Below are 23,885 nucleotides of genomic sequence, written 5' to 3'. Positions count from 1 at the left end.
GAGGTAATCCCGGTAGCTCTTCTGGAAAGACGTCGGGGAAGTCACGTACCACGGGGGAGTCTTTCAGGTCTTTTGCTTTCTGGCTCGTGTCGACGATGTGTGCAAGGAACACGCGATATTCCTTACACAAATATTTATGGGCTTGAATACTTGAGATGATATGAAGGCTCGTACTGGGTTTGTGTCCGTAGATCAACAAGGTTTCGTTATTTGGTAGGTTCAGACGGATTGCTTTGTCGAAACACAAAATATCGGTACGATGGAGACTCAACCAGTCCATGCCCACAATGACATCGAAGCTCTTGATCGCTACTGGTATGAGGTCGATTGGAAACGAATGGTTATCTAGCTTGAGGGTACAACCTATGTAGATCTCGTTAGAACTCTCTGTTTTTCCGTTAGCCATTTCTACGACGAAGGTTTCTTTTAGTGGATGCGGTGACTGTTTAAGTAAGTGTTTAAAGTTTTGGTTTACGAAACTCCTCTCTACCCCACTATCAAATAGGATACAAGCATAAGAGTTATCGAGAAGGAACGTACCTGTGACTACTGTGGGATCTGCTGCTGCTTCATTGTTTCCAATAGCAAGTAGTCTGCCTGCTCCTTCCGCAATCCCAGCCTTTGGACAGTTTCTTTTAAATTCTCCTACCTCGCCACAGCCGTAGTAGGCCTGGCTTACTCCCGAACTGGGGACCTGGGAAATGGGTTTGGGTGGTGTTCGGCAAAACCGGGCGGTATGGCCCTTCCGGTCACAGTTAGTGCAGTGCATTTCCCAACAGGGGCCGTTGTGATGGAAAGAGCACTTGGTGCACTTGGGTAGACTCCCTGCATATGTTTTGGCTGGTACAGGGGCAGCAGGAGTAGTGGCAGCATGGACAGCCACTGTTTGTTGGTTCTTTGAAGAGGATTGGGCTGATTTACCTTTCTTTCGGTCCCACCGCTTCCTTTTGTTGTCGGATGTCTTGGTCGGTGCAGTGGCAACCGTTGTGGTTGCTGATGGAGTGTAAGGAACTTCATGATCAATTAACCTTTGGGCCAATTCCTTGGCACTGTCAAAGGTCGTAGGGTGTGATGCTAGAACGTTCCCTCAATACGGGGGCACTAAACCCCAGATGTATCTTTCAATTTTCTTGCCTTCGGTGGGGACCATGTTAGGACATAGAGTTACCAAATCGCAGAACCTGGCTGTATAAGCCACTATGTCGGTCCCTTTCATTTTGAGGTTCCAGAGTTCCTCCCTGAGTTTCTGGATTTCGCCCCTAAGGCAGTACTCCCTTATCAGAAGGTCTTTCGGTGTGTCCCAGCCCATGGCGTTGGCTGTTACCAAAGAGAGTGATTTGACATGGCCATTCCACCATGTTAGGGCCCTTTCAGTGAAGGTGCAAGCATCTAACTTTATCTTGCTTTCTTCGGGGCACGAGCACATCTCGAAGATGGCTTCAGTTCTTTCGATCCATTGGGACAGTGCAATGATCCCTCCGGTCCCATTGAAGAATGTTGGTTTGCAGTTCATGAAATCCTTATAGGTACACCCCTGTGTACGTGGGTGGATTTCACCATGTCTAGAGTTGGTGCCTGTGACAACTGTCAATTTTTGGCCAAGTCAAAGTCAACTAAACTCAACGAGTCAAACCGGTCAACTCATCTAACCCTTGTACATTAGGGTTTCCATCATGACTCTTATTATACTACTCGTAATCTTAATATAAAGTATCACTTAGAGTTTTCACGTGTTCGGAAATTCTAAACCCTAATCAGGGTAAGTGATGAATCTACTTGATAAAACATTATTCCTTAACCCTCGGGGGCATATAACAATGATAACAAGACTTAACGACGTTTACAGACCTTGCGTTACAAAACCAAACACTCAAAAAGGTGACAAAAGAAGTCTCTCCCAATCTCTTTCACTCTAACTCTCCCAAAACTCTCTAAGTATGAGAAATCTCTCCAAGTGTGTGAAATCTCTCCCAAAACTCTCTAAGTATGAGAAATCTCTCCAAGTGTGGGAAATCTCTCCCAAATCTCTCTCTGTATGAGAAATCTCTCCAAGAATGTGAAATCTCTCCCAAATCTCTCTCTGTATGAGAAATCTCTCCAAGTGTGTGAAATCTCTCCCAAATCTCTCTCTGTATGAGAAATCTCTCCAAGAATGTGAAATCTCTCCCAAATCTCTCTCTGTATGAGAAATCTCTCCAAGAATGTGAAATCTCTCCCAAATCTCTCTCTGTATGAGAAATCTCTCCAAGTGTGTGAAATCCCTCCCAAATCTCTCCAAGTATGTGAAATCTCTCCCAAATCTCTCTCTCTACTTCTTATAATCACTGGGGGCATCCCGACCCTTAATTTAGTCGAAAACCGCTCGAAAACGGAAGTCAACGCGAAGAACAGCCTTAAGGAGCCGAAACTACTCTTAGGAACCGAAACTCCTCTTAGGAGCCGAACCTCTTAGGAACCGAAACTCCTCTTAGGAGCTGAACCTCTTAGGAGCCGAACCTCTTAGAACCGAACCTCCTAAGAACCGAAACCCTCTCAACCGAAATGGACCGAGCGCTCGGTCTATTTCGGTCCCGTAACTAATCAGAACCGAGACCTGACTTTCGGCTCTTCCCTTCCAACCTTCGGTCCGAGGACCTGACCATCGGTCCGAGGACTTGACCTTCGGTCCGAGATCCTGACCCTCGGTTCTTTCTGATGAGCATGACTGCGAGACCTCTCGGTTCCCATGCACAACCGAGCCTCACCTTCGGTCCAAGAGGCGACCCGCGCAGCCGAACCCCTCTCTCTCGGTTTCTTCTCCTACTTTCGGTTCTAAGGACTAGGACCGAACCTCCGTCCCCAAATTTCGGAATTTGGCAGTTTTTGCCTGGTTTTCAATATTTTTAGCGTTTTGAGCCCGTTTTTTGAGATTTTAACGCGGGATTTTCACCCAAACTCGTATTTTAACATAATAAACCCCAAATATTCATATTTATATTTTGGGGAAAATCCTTGCCTAAGAATAAAATCTAGTAGGTGAGATTTGTGGGTGGAGTGTTGACTTTGCCTTAGTGTATGACACAAGCAACCTCCCCATACCTCCATAGTACAACCCCTTGTCCCTCCCACCATACCTGCTCAATCAAGAGTACTTTCCCCACCATTTAACCAGCCACACTCTTGGTCAAAGGCTGAAAACTCTTATCTCTCCTCACTTTCCTCTCATTTCTCTCATTTTTCCTCCAAAAGACAAACATCATTCTCTCTCAATTATCTCTCTACATTGCGAGATTCAAGACCATTCTCCAAGCTTTTCTTCTACTATTGGTTAGTATTATCATCCTCCACAAGATTATTTCACTTCTTTCTACTCAAATCATAGATATCTTACATAAACATCATCACATTCATGTTAGATCTTCGAACCTTCAAGGCATCTTCTTAGTGTTCTTGAGTAGAACACTTCTTTTCTTCAACATCTATCCACTAAGAACACACAAGTTGAGTTCATACCCCTATCTTTTCATGTTTTTCTTAAGTTTTAAGGGGGCGGGGGGGGGGGGGGGGGGGGGAATACAAGATTAAACACCAAGAACACAACTAAATACATTTAACAGCCTTCATCAGAAAAATTCAACTCCATTCACGGACTGTTTTGGTCAACTTAAACATTTTAGTTTTCAAAATTGTATTAGGTGCAAATATTTCAGTTTCATACCTTTAAAATGACTACTTGCACATCACCATACGATTTTTCTACGATTTATGGTGATTTTTACAAAACTGCCTATCATTTCAAAAATGAATTCGGACCAGTCTGTGAATATGAAAATTTTAACACAAGTTAAAACTTCCAAAAATCACAATAAAAATTATGAACAAACTAGACACATTTCGTGAACTCTCAGAATTTACGGATTCAGTTTTCGACTTCGTATGATTTTTCTATGATTTTTCTAAAACAGTGCTGAAAGGTTAAAAACTAGTTAACAGCTTATAACTTTCATAACACTTTGTATTATGTTGAGCAAAGTGTATAACAATAAGTTCTAAATATTGAATGTATTTTCTTGTTAGTTTATCATCTTAAACTGAAATTTAGTCATTCATGATAAGGTTTACTCATTCATTTCGAATACATATAATAAACTTCAATAAGCATAGTTTATGGATTTTTACTATATGAAAAAGGTTTTACTCTCAAAACAAATGGGTTTTTCATATCTTACGTAATAAACTATCATAGTAATAGTTTAAGGATTTCATATCACTAATGTATTTTCATTAAAGGTGATTTCACTTCCTCCACGGAAGAGGTTTTAATATCAAACTATGTGTAAACTAGTTAACTTAGGTTGTGAGGCAATTCTCTCCCCGTACGTTCGAGTACGGGATCCCAATTCCTGTATGTTATAACCAGAGTCTCTTGTAGGGAGAGCGTGATAATTGTGTATAGATCTATATTGGGTTTGACACCCCACACCTTGCTGCTAGCTAGAGTGGGACCTGCAGGTCTACGGGTGACAAGAGTCATAGTATCTTAACGTCTGAAAAACGTTGTGCAGGTTATTTCTCGTCATAGTATGGTTATAGCGACTCACATAGGTAGTTAACAATCTTCCAAGTTTACATGGAAACTTCTACTTTAAAAAGGGTTTTATGCCAATTTAAAACCACTTTTATATCTTTAAGTATGGAAAATACTTGTTTATTTCCGGTCCTGGGATTTAGGACCACATAACTTTTATAAGGAAAATATAGGATTTTCTTTGGAATCATATCTCTGTTAAAACTATATTTCGTCTAGAATTGTTAGACTTCAGCTATAATTGCTAAGTGTATATGCTAGAGTTATATAAGAATCTAGTCATAATCGACTTAGAATTGGTGGGCCCGCCTTACTTCCTGTTCCTTGTTTGGTTGTGGACCTAGGGCAAACCCATTATATTCGACGGTTTATTTAACTTAAATTTTATATAACTTATATACACTGGGTGATTATAGAAGGAATCTATGGGTCTTTCTAGGGTTCATTATCGCATAACGAAGAAGCATTCATTTCACTTAATAAAGAAAATATTGGATTTTCTGGAAACATACTTTGTCGCTTTTACAAGGAAAACGGTTTCTTTCTCAAACAAAACTCTTATGAACTCACCAACTTAATTGTTGACACTTTTTCAAAACTACTTGTATTCTCAGGAAATCAGTGAAACAGGAAAACCAACGGCATTTTGAGGATGGGACGATAAATCGTCATATAGTTCATTTTGTCATCATAATGTAATTGATTTTGAAACATGTAAACTTATTCTATGGTGTAATCTTTTCAATTATATTTATGATGGTTGTATTTACTTTGAGCACTATTATACTCATTGTTGTGATACTATACATGAAGTCCTCCACCCCCGGACTTTTCCGCCATCCTTGGTTTGGGGGTGTGACAGTGCCCGTTCCAGCTCCACTTGCATCACCAGAATTTATTTGGGCCATAGCTGCGGTCACAGTTGTAGTCACAGCTGCTTGAAACATCACCGCATCGAACTGCGGAGGGGGTGGTGGTGGTGGAGTTTGACTTGCAGGCGTGCTTCTGGTCGTACGCTTGTGAGGCGGCATCTTTTACTGAAAGTTTATAGAAACGATGATAACCGTAAGAATCAATTTTAAGTACAATGAGAGTGCTTCATGGACTAAATCGCCATAGTCCAACTGTTAGGTAGTGACATAACAATAGAGTAGGGAAACACAAGAGTAAGGACTTTCCAATAGATTAGATATTAACCAATATTACTGGTATTACTGATGTAGAATGAGTTCAGGAAAGTTGACCTAACAGTAGGTCTGACATCAAACCATCAGGGGAAAATGTTGGCAGTTTAAAAGTCTAGCTAGAGTACTTTTAAAAGTTAGGAATATTTTACAGACAAGTGCTCTCTAGAGCATAGGAAAGAAAGGCTATTCCTTAATTCAAAAGTAAAGACGAGTTGACATCATCTACCGGCGACGGGTGTCTCTCGGACGAACCCTTAGGTCTGCCAGTTGACATACAACTTCCTGAAGATGTCGCTCATGCGCTCTCTGACGCACTCGGAGTTCCATGACTTCGGCCCGAGATGCGGCTAATTGTTGCTGCAGAGCCTCATTGGTCCTCCTAGTCCTATCCACAATCACTTCAAGTTGGCGAATGCGGACCGTGTTAAGGTTAGAGTTGGAATCAATCTCTACTACTTTGCCGATGGTTGCATGACCTTGCTCGAAGTTCCGAGCAATCCTACGGACCATGATGGGTAGGACCCGGTCAGCTAAACTTCCCTCGCCTATGTTGTAGAAGCTTCGGTCTCCATTGAAAGGTAACGGCTAACCCTGCTCATCACTCCATTGGTTCAAGGTTGTTGCCTAAATGGGAGTCGGACCTTGAAATGTCGGACGGGGGTTGGGGTTTGGAGCTACTGGGGGTAGGTTGTTGACTTCTGGTTCGGAATCGGAGCCATCTGAAAAGCCTTCTGCGAGGTGATCATCCAAAGGGATTGGGTGATCATCTTCGGGCTCATCATCAAGCCATCCTCCAATGCCTTCGTTTGGATAGTACGGATCGCCAGGGAGATGAAAGCCAGCCATGCTATCTACGCGAGAATGGGGAAAGAATAGTTAATAGACGTACTAATCTAAGATACTTATAAGATGATCGTTATTAGTTGATTCAATACTTTCATAGTGCATACCAATTACATGCAACCGAAACAGAATAGACCTTCGAATAAGTGACCCTAACTCTAAATCCACAACCAAACAAGGAACAGGAAGTAAAGCAAAGATCACAGATTCTAAGTCTATAGCGCCTTAGTCACATGTAACCTTGGTGTACCCACTTAGCAACTATTGTCCTACTAGTAACGACCTTTTTAGTTCTCACATATGTAATTCATAGTAATGCAGAATACTACTATAGTATTCTGGTTCTAAAGCTCTTGTAGTAGTGTGGGTAAGTTTTTAGACTTGTTGTAACACCACAATCATTCTTAGGCACATGCTAGTCACTCCTCAGAAAATATAGTTGACCAGGCTATATCCCCTCAGGTTTGACCATATGTCTCTAAGCCTAATTGTGCTGTTCAACAATCGTAATACTTTTGTTCTGTTCTAGTGTGATACTGACACTGGTATGGGTAAATATATATATATATATATATATATATATATATATATATATATATATATATATATATATATATATATATATACTTAGTTAGATATTTTACTATTTAAAAGTATATTTTCTTGGTCAGAGTGTTTTAATCCCGATGTGTTTATAGTTCGTATATCTTTTATGGGTTGATATACTTGATTCACTATAAACAAAGCTCTGATACCAATCTGTCACACCCCAAAACCGGAACGGCGGAATACGTTCTGGGGTGGAGGACGTCGTGTACAGTATCATAACATTGCATAATAGTAAAGACAAGCATCAACATCCATTGCATTAATATAATAATTGTAATACAAGCGTGTTCTGTATAGTTTGTAAGACACCAAAAATATAATCAAAATAAAAGAGGAGTCTTGTATGTGCTCCATCTTCTCAAAAGCTGCATCTGTACCTGTCTACTGATGACCTGAGAATACAAGTTATTTGAAAGTGAGTATCAGCATAAAGCTGGTGAGTTCAAAAGTATTTAGTGTCTTTGCTTGTATAAAAATGTTTACAACAATGTAGTATAATAGCTGATATCAATGTTTGACAATAGTATACTCCCTAGAAAATCCTATATTTTTCAGTAAAAGTAGTCTTCTACCAAGACCCGTTTGTTTGCATGTTTGATCCTTTGAAAATGTAAAAGTTTTCCCGAGTGAAACTATCAGTAAGAAAATATAGTTTTAGACTTTATTCATGTAAAGTAATTGGGAAAATAAGGTCTTACCCCAGCAGTGGCACTGCCGACTAAATGAAATAAAATGCAGACTCCAGGTAGTATTAAATGTACAATACACCTCGGGGAGCCTGTTTGGCCTTAAATTCTTAATGTGTAATTAAAGGTTTGAATGTGAACTCGTATGTAACCATGCTGATTGACGATCGAATAACTGATGACCCTCCGAGTCATATGTAGTGATGTGACATTTTTTCACCCCTTGGCCTTTCGGCTGGGACTGTAGCTAGTAGTCGGGATGTGGGAGTGTCTGTCCCGTATAGATCTATACACACAATGTCCGCTCTCCCTCCAGGAGACTCTGGTTACACGGTGATACCACTGTGAAGTGTCGTATCGAGAAGTAGTATGTCACATTCTAATTATAGTATATTCTCTTGTATATTGTATAATGTATTTTCTGGTATAATGTATAAAGTGTTCCCTTGTATAGTATATAGTATTCTCTTTGTATAGTATATATCCAACACAAATATATATGATATATAACTAAGAATTCAACGACAATCGGACAAATAACAGAATACCCTAAGTCCACAACCAAACAAGGAACAGGAAATAAGGTGAGCTATCAGTCCTAAGTCCTTCAAGTCTTACTTATATAAATATATTAGTATAGATATGGGTTTGAAAATAAAGCAAGTTTAAAAGAGTTTGAAAACAGTTTTGGCATTTAAAGAGTTTGATAAAAGGTTTGAAACACTTGAAAATCCAAAGTTTGATGGTAATTTGAAAGCAGTAGCAAATCTTATAGTCTATTCTAGTTATTAATCACATATGATTAAAGCAATAAGTAGAAATATTCAACTTGTATTCCCCCCCATAAAAGCATTTAAAATCATTTAAAAGGTTAATTAAGGGGTATGAACTCACCTGCAGTGAGTGGAGTGGATGGAAGTGTCGGGTAGGATGCTAGGTGTCAAGTGAGGACTTGAACACACACACTGATCCTATGTAACATGTAGTGATACATAAATGTATCTAATTAGTTATTTAATAACTAAATAATCAAGTAAAGACACTCTAATGCATGGAAACACTTAGTTTCAAGTGCTAGGAGTGCTAAAGGGTTGTATCTAAGGAGAGTATGGCCTCACATTGGAGTTTACTCCTCAAATGGTAACCCTATATGTGTTTACGGTTTCTGGACCATTTCCCCCATGAGTTTACGGCCGTAAACTCATGGAAATGGTGTATTTGTGTGTTTTAAGGTCTTATATCTCACAAGGAAGGGTTCAAAATTTGAATCAAAGGCTTAGGAAGTGGTTAGGGCTCAAAAGGACTCGCCAATGGAGTTTACGGTCCTTGGACCACCTTTGAGAGTTTACGGTCGTAAACCCTTGAGTTTACGGTCGTAAACCCATGAGTTTACGGCCGTAAACTCATGGTTCCTCAACCATTTCGTGTTTTGGTGTTTCTAGTTCATGCATGCAAGGTTCTAGTCTTTTATCCAAGCTATAGAAGGTGTTAGGGCACATAAACACCACTTGGTGGTGTTTACGGTTCAAGGATCTCCCTTGACCGTAAACACATATGTTCTTGAGGATTTTGATGTTCTTCCCATGGATTAACAAGTATACTAAGCAAATAACTAGCTAGGAGGAGTATACTTACTTATATGAAGATTGTAAGAGTGTTTAGGACCCAAAAACACTAGTGTGTGTTCTTGGTGTTCTAGGAGTTTTGAAGAACACTTGAAGATCTAAGTAAAAATCAAGAATCCATGGATGAAATGATGTATAAACACTAGATTAAGTGTTATATGAGCGAATCTAGGAAGGAACACTTACATTTTGGCGGATTTGAAGAAATGAACTTATGATACTTGAGAGAAAAAGTTGGTGTTCTTGAGGTGGGAAGTGTAAAATGAGGGAAATAGTGGGTAAACTCATGCTATATGCATGAGTTCTTGGGAAAATGGTGTTTACGGCCCAAACTCCTCTTGTTTGGCCGTAAACACCTAGCTAAGGTGTTGTTGTTTTTGTTTGTTACACATCACTCATAACGACACTTCCTTTTATTTATTTGTTTGACGAATTTAAAAATAAAACACCCAAACGGACTTAAAACCGGCCAAAATGTACTGGAATATATTTGACTAATTATTTGAAGTGTTTAACTGTAGAGATTATACAAATGAAAATTTCGGGTTGTCACAATACGAGACCTCCACCTTCATTTGAACATTTCTGGCCAAAAACTCTCTCCTTCTCTCTCTAAAAACCTTGACCGTAAACACCTAAAAACACCTTCAACCTTCGGGAAACATCGAGAAACACCGTTTGGAGTCACTTCGGAACGTATGGAAACGCTTATCTCTTCGAAATCAGCACCATCGTTATTGAGTTTACGGCCCATCTTCAAAGACTGTAAACCCTGTTCTTGAGTTTACGGTCCAAGCCTTCAAGGACCGTAAACTCTGTTCTTGAGTTTACGGCCGTAAACTCATCAAGCCTTCAGAAACCGTAAGCTACCAGTCGACCGTAAACCCTTGTTCACGGCCGTAAACACCTTTTATGTGGTGCTTTTGGCTGAAAACCCACTTTCATCGATTCGATCAAGTCCCGGTAACATTCCTCAACTGAATACAAGTGTTCCTCTAACACTTTATCTAACGAAATCACTAATTTAGATACATATATGTATTTATTTGATAATAGGATTTCGTTAAGTGTCACGTGCAACAACTCGAGGATCTTCATTTCAGTCAACGCTTTCACACAACAACTGTGAGTTCATACCCCTACATTTTCCGTATTTTTAATGTTTTCAGGATGAGAATCCAAGCTAAACATAAATGTTTTCAAAACTTATGCAAATTTCATACTTTAACCCTTTTGAACTGTGTTGAGCATAAGGGACGTTTTCACTAAAATTGCATAGTTTTCCGGACACGCTATTCACTATACATGCAAACTATAATCGGTATAGTTTGGGATTTTTCTAAACATAAAAAGTACAGAAACTTTCACTACTAAACATATGCTCTAAGACAGAAACAGTTACAGTTACATAACTACTTTATCATGGTTTTCATAACTGTAATTATCACTACATATGATATACATACGGATTTTCACTACGGTAGAACACTACTACACTACATGTAAATTAGATTATACAATACTGTGAGGTGCTACTTCACTACTGTACCCTTAGGTTTACAGGGATAAATCCTATCATAGTATAACCAGAGTCTCCTGGAGGGAGAGCGTGAGATTTGTGAATAGATCTATTCGGGACTGACAATCCCACATCTGGACTGCTAGCTACAGTTAGGCGGGCACGCCTGAGATGTACAAATGTCATTTAACTCGACACCTGAAGAACATTGGAAAGGTCTCTAGTCATATCAAGCATGGTTATACGACTCACAATATGTATAAATCACCTTTAGTTTACAACTTAACACTCTTCAAGAGTTTTATTTACATTAAATAGAACTAATACACACTACAACTGGAGAACTTTCAGGGTTTCAAACAGAAACGAGCATACAATGGTTTCACGCACGAAATGCTATTACATCATGATTAGCATTAGCTAGTCACATGAAGTAATAATTTTGCATATCACCACAATGTTCAGTGACAAACATTCACGGTTTTATACAGAATTGAAATCACTACTTTCTCACTAAAGAAAATATCGGATTTTCTTGGAACCATACAAATATTTTACGAACTCATCAACGATTTTCACTACAAATCACCGCTTATGAACTCACCAGCTTTATGCTGGTACTCTTTCAAACTGCTTGTATTCTCAGGAAATCAGTAGACAGGTACTTGCTGGATTTTCGAGGAACTCGAGCAATAAGAGTTTTAAGTTTATACTATACAAAGCTATTGAATGTAATTCAAACAAAGTTTCAGACAAAGTTTCAAACTGATGTAAACATTTTTGTTTTAGTATTCACCGTACTGGTTGTGTTGCTATGATTGCTATTATTCATTGGTTGTGATGCTACACATGACGTCCTCCGCCTCGGAACGTTTCTGCCATCGGTTTCGGGGTGTGACAGATTGGTATCAGAGCCCTTGTTTATAGCAAACTAGTATACCGAACCTTACGTGGTATACAACTATAAACACTAAGGGGCCTAAGTGCTCTACGCTAAAAGTATACTTTCAAAATATAAAGTATTTTTATAAAAAGTATATGGGCATGCATACATAACAAAATTCGTGTCGCTAGTAGAACAGAACAAAAGTATTTGGATGCTGGAACGCTGCGGTTAAACCTGGGCAGTTATGTAATCATGTCTAGGGTGAATATAGCCTGATCAACTATATATTCAGTCAATACATGACCAACATGTGCTTGGGAGTGACTGTGGTGTTACAGCAGGCCTAAAACTTACCAAAATCATTCCACAAAAAAATACTATAGGAGTATTTTAGCTAGAGCCAAACTCAGTATACAGATTCACTCTAAGCGTTGCTACCTCTTCTTCCTTAAGCGATAACTTACTTGCGTTAGTAACCTTTCTGTACTTATCGCTCGGTAGTATACTTTTATTATCAAGATGAGATATATCTTGTTTTATATATCTCGAGGACTTACCATCCTCTTCTTCCTGATTGATTTCTAGAACGAGATGCCTCCCCGACCAAGACCCATCATAAGAAACGATGACACTCCGCTACCACCACCACCCCCTCAGTTCGATCCCGTCATGTTCCAGACAGCAGTTACCGCCGTCGTGAGTGCATCATTGGCACAAGTGAATGCTGGTGGGGCTGGAGGTGGAACCGACCCACAGAGACAAGATGGAAGTCAGGGAGATCAAAAAGAATGTTCCTACAAGGACTTCATGACTGCAAAACCCAAGTCCTTCGACGGAAACGGAGGTGTCATCGCCCTGACTTGATAGTTCAAGAAGATCGAATCCATCTTCGAAATTTGCGTTTGTTCTGAAGCAAACAAGGTGAAGTTCGCCGCCTGCACCTTCACCGACAGAGCCTTGACCTGGTGGAATGGTCGAGTCAAAACCCTAACCCTGCCAGTGGCTAATGTCATGGGTTGGGAAAGACTGAAGGAGCTCATGCTCGCGGAGTACTGCCCGAGGGGCGAAGTGCAAAAGTTGGAACACGAACTATGGAACTTGAAGATGAAGGGTTCCAACATCGCTGCCTACACCGCGATATTTTGTGATCTGGCTCTCCTCTGTCCGGGAATGGTCACCCCGGAAAGCAAGAAAATCGAAAGATACATCTGGGGACTGACACAACCAACAAAAGGGAATGTCTTGGCTGCTAGACCGATTACCTTTGAAAGCGCCAAGGATCTGACACAGACTCTAATCGATCATGGAATCGATCTGGATGAGGTGGCAGCTGTCTCCGAGCCACAAAAGGAAAGCGGTGGGAAGAAGAAGAAGTTTGGTAACAAACGAAAGGGTCAGTCTTCGCAGGAGCCCTCCAAGAAACAACAAACAGTGGCAGTTCATGTTGTTACTGCTCCTGCTGCTGCTCCCACTGCTGTTCCAACCACCCAATCTCCTACCGGTGGTTATGCTGGCAAACTACCCCTGTGCAACAAGTGTAACTTCCATCATCACGGACCCTGCCGTGAGTTGAGTTGCAACAGCTGTGGAAAGAAAGGACACACAGTTTGATACTGCAAGACACCGGCTCAACCAACCAACCAGGCTCCGGGAGCGGGCGCTGGTCAAACTTGTTATGGATGTGGAGAGGCTGGGCACTTCAGGAGAAACTGCCCCAAGGCAACAACTGGTGGCAATATAGGGAGAGTTCTGGTGATTGGCCAGGAGGAAGCAGTTGCTGATCCTACCATTGTTATGGGTACGTTCCTCCTTGACAACTCTTATGCATGCATTCTCTTCGATTCTGGTGCGGAGAGGAGTTTTGTTAGTCATACATTCAAACATCTAATCAAATGTAAATCCCAACCTCTAACCGAAACATTTACCGTCGATATGGCTAACGGAAAGAAGGAGAGCACTAACGACATATTCATAGGCTGTACTCTTACTCTAGACAATTATTTGTTTCCCATCGACCTTATGCCTGTGTCCATCAAGAGTTTCGACATCATTATCGGCATGGACTGGTTAAGCTCCAATCGTGCTGATATTCTTTGTTTCGAGAAGGCTATCCGTCTCAATCTTCCCTCTGGCGAAACCCTCATGATTTACGGAGATAAGCCTAGCTCGAACATTCGTATCATTTCATGCATCAAAGCTCAGAAGTATATGCGGAAGGAGTGCCATGCATTCCTAGCTCATGTTGTCGACGAAACGTAAAAAGTTAGAGACCTTGAGAGCATCCCCGAAGTCTGTAGCTTTCCTGACGTTTTCCCCAAAGATCTCCCAGGAATCCCTCTCGAGCGCCAAGTCGAGTTTCGTATCGACTTGATCCCCGGAGCTACTCCTGTAGCGAAATCTCATTACCGTTTAGCGCCAGCGGAAATCCAAGAATTATCCAGTCAGCTCAGTGAGCTGATCAGCAAAGGATTCATAAGGCCGAGTTCCTCACCATAGGGAGCTCCGATCTTATTCGTGAAAAAGAAAGATGGATCCTTTCGGATGTGCATTAACTACCGAGAGCTGAATAAGCTTACCATCAAGAACCGATATCCCTTACCCAGAATCGACGATCTCTTCGACCAACTTCAGGGAGCCAGTTATTTCTCAAAGATAGATCTAAGATCAGGGTACCATCAGTTGCGAGTTCATGAGAATGATGTACCCAAAATAGCATTCCGAACTCGCTATGGACACTACGAGTTTGTAGTAATGCCCTTTGGTCTAACCAACGCACCAGCAGTATTCATGGACCTGATGAATCGGGTGTGCCGCCCTTTCTTAGACAAGTTTGTGGTTGTGTTCATCGACGATATACTTTTCTATTCGCAGAGTGACAATGATCATAAACAGCACTTAAGGCAGGTGTTGGAAACACTAAGGGCAGAAAAACTATACGCGAAATTCTCGAAGTGCGAATTCTGGATCAGGAAGGTAAACTTCCTAGGACACATGATTAGCAAGGAAGGAATACACGTGGACCCTTCCAAGATCAAAGCGATTGATAATTGGTCTGCACCAAAGACACCCACGGAAATCCGACAATTCTTGGGTCTCGTGGGCTATTATCGCAGGTTCATCCAGAACTTCTCCAGAATCGCTAATCCTTTAACTACCCTGACACAAAAAGGTGTAACCTTTAGTTGGGGAGTTAAGCAAGACACTGCGCTTCAAACCTTGAAACAGGCTCTATGCATCGCACCTATCTTGTCCCTGCCCGAAGGGACGGAAGACTTCGTAGTCTATTGTGACGCATCCCATCAGGGCCTTGGGTGTGTGCTCATGCAGAGAGGAAAGGTCATCGCCTATGCCTCGAGGCAGTTGAAAACACACGAGGTCAATTACACAACTCATGATTTGGAGTTGGGAGCAGTGGTCTTTGCGTTAAAGATCTGGAGACACTATTTCTATCGAACCAAGTGCACTATCTTCACTGACCACAAGAGCTTGCATCATATTTTTGATCAAAAGGAGTTAAACATGAGACAACGGCAATGGGTAAAGCTACTCAGTGACTACGAGTGCGAAATTCGCTATCATCCCGGCAAGGCCAATGTGGTAGCAGATGCCCTCAGTCGAAAGGAGTATTCAGGACGTAAGGTGAAGGCACTAACAATGACCATCCATTCCTATTTATCCGCGCAAATCCAGGAGGCTCAGCTGGAAGCCTTAAAACCAAAGAACATGACGGGTGAAGACTTGAGAGGAATGGAAAAGAACCTAGAGATCAAGGGAGACGGAGTCTATTATTTCATGGACCGGATCTGGACCCCAAAGTTCGGTGGTTACAGAGACGTTGTAATGAACGAAGCTCACAAGACTAAATACTCCGTTCACCCAGGTTCGAATAAGATGTACCTGGATCTCAAACAACACTATTGGTGGCCAAACATGAAAGTGGAGATTGCTACCTTCGTGGGCAAGTGCCTGACTTGCGCCAAGGTGAATGTCGAATATCAGAAGCCCTCAAGTCTACTTCAGCAGCCGGAAATACCTGAGTGGAAGTGGGAAAGGATAACCATGGATTTTATCACCAAGTTACCCAGATCTCCGAGTGGGCACGATGTCATCTGGGTAATTGTCTATCGGTTGACGAAGTCCGCCCACTTCCTGCCAATCAAAGAAAGCTTCAAGATGGAGAGACTCACATAGATCTCCCTTCAAGAGATAGTTCACCTTCATGGTGTACCTGCATCCATTATCTCCGATCGAGATAGCAGGTTTACATCGAGGTTCTGGTAGTCACTATAGAAAGCTCTTGGAACTAAATTGGATATAAGCACGACTTATCATCCGCAGACTGATGGACAGAGTGAGAGAACAATTCAGACATTGGAAGACATGTTGAGAGCCTGCGTCATCGATTTCGGCGCATCATGAGACACTCATCTTCCTTTGGTTGAATTTTCCTACAACAGCTACCATACCAGCATCAAGGCTGCGCCGCTTGAAGCCCTCTATGGCCGTAAGTGCAAATCCCCTCAGTGCTGTACTGAGGTGGGTGACACGCAGCTAGCCAGGGGTCAAGTTCCCGACAATACTCTCACTGGTCCTGAGATCATCCGAGAGACAACTGAAAAGATTGTGCAAATCCGAGAACGACTGAAAGCCTCACGAGATAGACAAAAGAGCTACGCCGATAAGAGACGAAAACCCTTGGAGTTCCAGGTTGGTGACCGCGTCCTTCTGAAGGTCTCACCCTGGAAAGGCATGATACGCTTTGGGAAGCGTGGAAAGCTAAACCCAAGGTACATTGGACCGTTTGAGATCCTTGCTAGGATCGGTCCCGTAGCATACAAACTCCAATTACCGCGAGAGCTCAGTAACATCCACCCTGTTTTCCACGTATCGAACCTAAAGAAGTGTCTGTCCGATGAGACACTTGTGATTCCTCTCGATGAGATTGAAATCAACGAGAACCTCAACTTCGTGGAAGAACCGGTCGAAATCATGGACAGAGAGATCAAACGAACGAAACAAAGTCGCATCCCGATAGTGAAGGTTCGCTGGAATACCAAGTGGGGACCTATGTTCACTTGGGAGCGCGAAGATCATATGAAACAGAAATATCTGCATCTCTTTCCTAATCCATGATTTGTATTCTATGTTCGAATTTGGGACGAAATTCCCTCTAACGGGGGGATGATGTAACAACCCGAAACTTTGTCCGTTTCCGTTACGCGATTTTCGTTAATAAAATTTCGAATTCATTAACTTTTCCGTCAAACCTCTTGGTTTAGAAAATAATCTAGTTATATATGATTAAATTATTTACAAGTCGGAACCAAAAATCGCGCGGGAACCTGAATATCTCGAAAAACCAAACAATTCCGTCCTAAGTGAGGTTACGACCGTAAACTGGTTTACGGCCGTAAACCCGTTTACGGCCATTAAAGAGTGGACCCCCACCACCGACCACAAAACCCCTATAAATAGGAGACCTCCACCTTCATTTGAACATTTATGGCCAAAAACTCTCTCCTTCTCTCTCTAAAAACCTTGACCGTAAACACCTAAAATGTGATAACCCGAAATTTCTATTATGTACAACCATTCACTTCAATAGGAGTCAAAACTGTTTCTGCTAATTTTCAAGCTTTTTGGAATAAGTTTGAGTATTTTAAGATTAATACTTCAGGAGATAACAGGAGAGAGGATGCCCTAGGGTTTATTGTGCAACAATATTATTTCGAAACTCCAAGAGTTTGGAGTTTACGGCCTAAACAAAGGTGTTTACGGCTGTAAACCCTAAAAGGGGGTATAAATATGACACTTAGTCATTATTTATCACTTTTCACAATTTCAAGATCCAAAACTCAATTCTCTCTCAAGTATCATCGACTTTTCTTATTGATCTTCAACATTGTAAGTGTTTCTAGCCCTAAAAAGTTGATATCTTACTTAATCTAGTGATCTAACATGATTCCATCCATGATATCATTCCAAAAGTGTAGATCTTCAAGTTTCACCAAGAACACACACTAGTGTTCTTGGACTTTTAGCACCTTTTCAAGCTTCTACCTAGTAAGTACTTCTATCCTAGAGTATTATAGAGCTTGTTACACTTCTAAACATCAAGAAAACACCCATGAAACCAAGGATCAAAGGTGTTTACGGTCCAAGATGTTCTTGGACCGTAAACCCCAAAAAGGGTGCCAAAGTGTGCCCTATTCCCTTCTAAGCCTTGGAAACTAGACTAGATCCCTTCCGTGATGTGCTTAGTACCTGAAAACATCAAAAGACCATAAACCATTTGGGTTTACTGCCGTAAACCCAAAGGGAAATGGTCTAAGGATCGTAAACTCCTAAAAGGAGTGAAATGGTGCCCTAATCTCTTCCTAAGGCTTAAACATGAAGTAGGAATGCTTCTTGTGATCTTTAAGGCTTCAAAACACAAAATGGTCAAAGAAACATGAGTTTACGGCCGTAAACTCATGGGTTTACGACCGTAAACTTAATGAGTTATGGTCACAAAACCGTAAACTCCAATAAAGGGTCCCCTTGAACCCTAACCTCAATAGCAATGTCCTACAACACTTAGATGCAATGATTAGCACTTATAACACTTATATAAGGTGTTTTCCATGTCCTAGGATGTCTTAACTTTGTTAATTAGTTGTTTTATGATAAATTGGATACATATATGTGTTATTATATGTTAACTAGGATCCTTGTGTGTGTTCAAGTCTTCACTTGACACTTAGCATCCTATACATTCCGTTCATCCAAACCACTCACTACAGGTGAGTTCATACCCCTTAATTAACCTTTTAAATGTTTTTAAATGCTTTTATGGGGGGGGGGGGGGAATACAAGTTGAACTATTATAGTTATTATATCAATCACATGTGATTAATAACTACCAAACAAGTAGATTTCTTACTTTTCAAATTGTTTTACTTCAAACTATTTTACAAACTCTTTTACATATCAAATACTTTTATTAAACTCTTTTAACTTATATTTTGTGTATCTATATGGATATAATTATATAAGTAGGATTGAAAGGACTTAGGACTGATAGCCCACCTTACTTCCTGTTCCTTGTTTGGTTGTGGACTTAGGGTATTCAGGTTATTTGTCCGAAGGTCGTTTGAATCCTAGTTATATATCACATATATGTGTATAGATATAAAAGGTTACTTCTTTCATTCAGTTCAATGCCTTTGGGTAGCAAAGGTATACAAACATGTTCATATACACAAACAACATTACTAGTAAACTATAATAGGTATAGATTAGGAAGATACTATTACTAGAACAATGAAACATACAATGAGTCAGTTCATTCATGAGTAATACATAGTGATGAGAAACCAACGTAATACATAGTGATGAGAAACCAACATAATACATAGTGATGAGAAACAAACATAATACATAGTGATGAGAAACAAACATAACACATAGTGATGAGAAACAAACATAATACATAGTGATAAGAAACAAACATAATACATAGTGATGAGAAACAAACATAATACATAGTGATGAGAAACAAAACATACAGGCTAGACAGAGAAAGAACACACAATACAGCTAGCACATACATATACATATACATATACATTAATTACAGTTATGTGAGCCACTTAACGGGGGCATGGCACTACCTGTCATGACCCATTTTGTATCCAGAATCTCCTTAAATGGGGAGCGTATGAGTTTGTGTATAGATCTATACTGGATTGACTATCCTACACCTTGCTGCTCGCTACAGTGGGACTTGCAAGTCTACGGGTGCCAAACGTCATTTCCTATGACGTCTTACATCGTCGTTTTTCTATAGAGTCAGTAGCAGGATACAGGCCGATCACATGGTACTTTAAATAAGAATTGGTTTAAAGTAATTAGTACAGCAGTAGTTACTTAATACAACACTACAGTACTATTTCATTTTCCCTTTACATTTACTTTGTGATATTCACACAATAAACAATAATGTAAACACTATATTTTTGGTTAATGATAGTCAGATTTGGGAAAATACACACTCTTTCAAGAGACACACACACAGATACTAGATGCCTTGGTAGAAGGCTACTTTTAGTACGAAACATAGGGTTTTCTAGGAGAGTTCAAACAATTACAAACTTTTACAAAACTTATACATTACAAGACTTACAAACACTTTCATAACAATTACAGACACTAATATACTTATGATCTCACCAGCTTTAAAGCTGATAAACTCTTTCAAAATAACTTGTATTCTCAGGTCGCCAGTAGACAGGTACCGGAGCCAGGTTTTTGAGAAGATGGAGCTCGTTCAAGACTCATCTTTTATTTTGATGTATATTTTTGGTGTCTATAAAACTTGACAGAACACACCTGTCTTAAATTATATTATTAATGCAATGGATGATGTTGTTGCTTGTTTACTACTTTGCATTGTTGTGATACTGTACATGACATCCTCCATCCCCGAACGTTTCCGCCGTTCCGGTTTTGGGGTGTGACAGATTGGTATCAGAGCATTGTTTATAGTGAATCGAGTGTGTCAACCCATAAAAGATATACGAACTATAAACACAGCGGGATTAAAATACTCTGATAAAGAGTTTATACTTTTAAATAATAAAATATTTGACCAAGTATACATACCTGCATTCATACTAAAATCAGTGTCACTAGGACAGAACAAAAGTATTACGATTGTTGGGCAGCACAAGTAGACTTAGAGACATATGGTCAACCCTGGGAAGAAGTAGCCTGATCAACTACATTATCCGAGGAGTGATTAGCATGTGCCTAAGTATGGTTGTGAGGTTGCAACAAGTCTAAAAACTTACCAACACTACTACAATGAGAACAGTACAACAGAACATAAACTTAAAATACTATAGGAGTATTTTGTGTTACTTTAATTACTTATCTGAGAACTAAAGGCCTTTATTAGTATATCAATAGTTGCTGAGTGGATACGCTAAGGTTATATGTATCTAGGATATCATAGACTTAGAATCTGTGATCTTTGCTTTACTTCCTGTTCCTTGTTTGGTTGTGGGCTTAGAGTTAGGGTCACTTATTCGAAGGTCTATCCTGTCTTGGTTACATATGACTAGTATGCACTACGCAAATGTTGAGGTAACTGATAAAGATCATCTTATAATTATCTAATTAGTTCGTCTATTTAGTTATTTATTTATCCCTTTTCTCGCGTAGATTTCATGGCTAGATTCCATTTCACCCAATCCCATTGGATGATCACGAAGCTGAAGGCTTTTCTGAGGATTCTGACTCAGAGCCAGAAGTCAACAACCTACCCCCAACTGCGCAGGACCCAAACCTGAATCCTCATCCAGCATTTCAAGGACCCACTCCTCTGTGGGCCACAAACTTAAATAGATGGAGTCAGGAACAGGGTCAACCCATTCCCTACAATGGAGACAGAAGCTTCTACAACCTCACCGAGGGAGGTTCAACTGACAGGGTCCTACCCATCATGGTTCGTAGGATTGCTCGGAACACAGAGCAAGGTCGAGCAGCTATTGACCGAGTAGTGGAGATTGACGCCAACTCTGGCGTTAACACAGTCCGCATTCGCCAACTAGAGTCTGCTCATGAAAGGACTCAGGTCTGCAATGCAGTTCTGCAAAGGGAACTTGCCGAGACCCAAGCTGAAGTCAGGGAACTTCGAGCTCAGCAGGCAAGGTCTGAAAGGCTTATGAGGGACATAGAACGTCTACTGTCGGATTCACGAACTCACTCTAGTAGTTCTCATCGCCGTTAGAGTCTCATCGACTTCTCTTTTGGATGTAACCTAGTTAGTGTAAAAAAAACTCTAGTCTAATTTCCTATGTTTATAAATCTTAGACCCGTTAGGTCTTGATTAGGTAGTAGTCTGTCAAAATTTTCCATCTTCGTTGATGTAAGACCTACATCTAGGTCATTTTTCCCGAACTCATTACATCTATAATTCCAGTATTATTGACAAATATCTAATATCATGGAAATTATATCCAAATGCTTTCGTTTACAATCAATCGTGTTATTCTTTTGTGTTGTTGGACTATGGAGAGTTAGTCCATGAGTCATTCTTATTTATTTCCTATTAAATTCTTATCAATATCTTCGTCTTTGTAAACTTATAGTTGAAAGATGCCTCCACGTCGATCGACAAGACGCGATCCTCCTGCACCAACACCACCTGCTCCTCAATTCGATACGGCAGCTCTAAATGCTGCTGTAGCTGCGACTGTGGCTACAGCCATGGCACAATATCATTCTTCTGGTTCCACTGGAGGAGGAACCCCTGTCCTATCTACTCATCGTGAAATCCCTGTGAACTCCAGAGAGTGCTCCTACAAGGACTTCACAAACTGCAAACCATTGTCCTTTAAAGGGACTGGTGGAGTCATTGCCCTATCGCAATGGTTCGAAAAGACAGGGTCGGTCTTCGAGATCTGCTCCTGTCCAGAAGGGAGCAAGGTCAAGTTTGCTGCTTGCACCTTTGAGGCAAAAGCCCTAACATGGTGGAATAGCCATGTCAAGTCACTATCCCTTATAGTGGCAAATGCTATGGGCTGGGAAGCCCTGAGAGAACTAATGGTTAAAGAGTACTGCCCGAGGGGCGAAATCCAAAAACTGGAGGAAGAACTGTGGAGCCTAACCATGAAGGGCTCCAACATAGTCTCCTACACCGCCAGGTTCTGTGAACTGGTGGCCCTCTGTCCCAACATGGTTCATACAGAAGGGAAGAAGATTGAAAGATACATATGGGGGTTGGTGCCTCCATTCCAGGGAAATGTTTTGGCTTCAAACCCCACTACATTTGATAGTGCCAAGCGATTGGCACAGCGGCTCATAGACCATGGTGTTCGTACCCCGGCCGCAACAACAACCCTGGCCATCTCGGAACCCGCCAGAACCGCTGATTCCAAGCGGAAGTTTTGGGATGACAAGAGAAAGAGGAAGGCTGCCAAAAAGCAGCAGGTCGTGGCAGTTCATGCTGCGATAGCACCTGCCGCTGCTGCTCCAATAAAGCAGTACGCTGGAAGTTTGCCAAAGTGCAACAAGTGCAACTTCCACCACGTAGGAGCCTGTCGGGAAATGCAGTGTTTGAACTGCAACAGGAAGGGGCACATTGCTCGTTTCTGCAAAGCTCCGGCGAGGCCAATCACCCAAGTCCCCCGCGCTGGTGTGAGCCAAACTTGCTACGGTTGTGGCGAGGTCGGCCACGACAAAAGGAACTGCCCGAAGGCAGGGAATGCCGGTGGAGTGGGAAGAGTTCTGGCCATGGGCCACGAGGAAGCGGTTGCCGACCCCACAGTGGTCACTGGTACGTTTCTCCTCGATAACTCTTATGCATGCATACTGTTTGATCGTGGAGCGGAGAGTAGTTTTGCGAACCAAAAATTTGCTCATTTACTTAAGCAAAAATCACGAGCACTTAAAGAACCGTTCACTGTATAAATGGCTAATGGAAAGACGGAGAGCACTAACAATATATTCATAGGGTGTACCCTAACACTAGATAGCCATTCATTTTCAATCGATCTCATGCTGGTCTCAATTAAAAGTTTCGACGTCATTATTGGCATGGATTGGTTGAGTCTTCATCGTGCCGACATCATGTGTTACGAAAAGACTGTACGCCTTAATCTGCCGTCTGGCGAAACTCTAGTAGTTTATGGCGACAAACCCGACACGAACCTTCGTATCATCTCGAGCATTCAAGCTCAGAAATTCTTGCGAAAGGAATGTCGCGCATTCCTTGCTCATGTGGTCGATGTGAGCCAAGAAACGAAAGACAGTCAGAACATTCCAGTAGTACACGACTTTCCCGACATCTTTCCGGAAGAACTCCCAGGCTTACCCCCGTAGCCAAATCGCCCTATCGTCTAGCACCTGCAGAGATGCAAGAACTGTCCTGTCAACTTAACAAACTGCTCAACAAGGGCTTTATAAGACCAAGCTTCTCA

The sequence above is a fragment of the Lactuca virosa genome, chromosome 3 (assembly GCF_052849685.1).
Source record: "Lactuca virosa cultivar CGN04683 chromosome 3, Lactuca_virosa_CGN04683_v6, whole genome shotgun sequence".
NCBI lineage: Eukaryota > Viridiplantae > Streptophyta > Magnoliopsida > Asterales > Asteraceae > Lactuca > Lactuca virosa.
The sequence above is the reverse complement of the archived record's forward strand: the minus strand, read 5'-3'. Positions refer to the sequence as shown.